The sequence below is a fragment of the Myotis brandtii genome, unplaced genomic scaffold, assembly GCF_000412655.1.
Source record: "Myotis brandtii unplaced genomic scaffold, ASM41265v1 scaffold292, whole genome shotgun sequence".
Taxonomy (NCBI): domain Eukaryota; kingdom Metazoa; phylum Chordata; class Mammalia; order Chiroptera; family Vespertilionidae; genus Myotis; species Myotis brandtii.
Genome location: NW_005361156.1, coordinates 506,384 through 507,738, shown reverse-complemented (window position 1 = coordinate 507,738; position 1,355 = coordinate 506,384).

The following is a 1,355-nucleotide window of genomic DNA, read 5'->3' as shown; positions in this document are numbered from 1 at the left end:
CCACAGACCTTCTGAACTCACTTCCAAGTTCATCAGTTCCTATATTCAGGAAGGACTTAGATGTATAAGGAGTATTTGCTAGTGGGCAGATGAATAAACTAGTATTTTTAGACACAGATCCTATGTGAGGTGCAACCACGTGCAAGTCCCATTAAGTATCAGCGGGGCCTGGCATGGAAATCCTACTTCCACTTTTCAAGCCTGTCATCCTGGAGCTGCATCAGAAAAAAACAGCAGCACTTCAAAGATAACTCAATCCATGTACTTAAGATTCCATACGTGTTAAAAGCTTTACTCAGTAAAATCTACTTGTTGGTCAGAAAACAACATTGGCAATCACTTGCCGCCCTTTATTAAAAAAAATCCTCACCCGAGGATACGTTTTTATTGATTTTTAGAGAGAGGGGGCCAGGGTACAAGAGAGAGAGAGAAACATTGATGTGAGAAACATCGATCGGATGCCTCCTACACCGGCCCGCAACCTAGGTATGTGCCCTGACCAGGAATCGAACCCGTGACATTATGGTATATGGGATAATGCTCCAGCCAAGTAAGGCACCCCCCAGAATGCCACTGGCCATAATAAATAAATATCATCTGGCAGGAACACCCCTCCAGCATTGTAAACTCTGTGGTTTGCAACACAGGAGAGCCCCAGCTTATTCCTAACCCAGAATGCCTATCCTGACACCTGAAAAGGCACCATAAACAGATGCTCTCCCTTCCTAGGCTCCTTATCTGCAAATTTTGAATAAAGAGTTTGTTTGGGGGAGAAATAATGGCCAATGAGATACAGACAGACTCTGTTGCAACTTGACCGGCCAACTCCCACAGTGTAACTTCCCAACATCATCCGCATGCGGAGAAAGATCTACTGTGCCTAGCATGACATTCAGCCACACCTCCACCACTCATCAGTTTGGAGTTCACTTACCAGAAACAAGGAAAGGAGGAGGAAGAAAAGCAGGGCGGGCAGCCAGGCCAGTCTATATTTCACCTTGTGTTAGCCAACTCCGAGCACCTGTCATAGGCTTACAGACTGGCCAGGTGAGCCTTCAACACCGAGGCCTACCTGCCCGCTGCCAGCCATCACCATCATTTCTTCACAGTGCTTTCCTCTTGTTTCAGTGCCCCCATTCCTACCATAATAATTGCCTTGCTTTTTCTGTAGCTGTGTAGAAAGGAGATTGGAGGGGCAACTCTGTAAAATTAATTCCAAAAGAGAAAAACAGGTTGGAGAATGAGATATGAACAATTGTGGAGAGCGGCTACAGTGTTTGGACAGGTTCAAGCCTCGGACTAATGAGAGGGCACAGTCCTCTCATGGCCACGTGCAAGTCCCAGCTTGGAGGGCA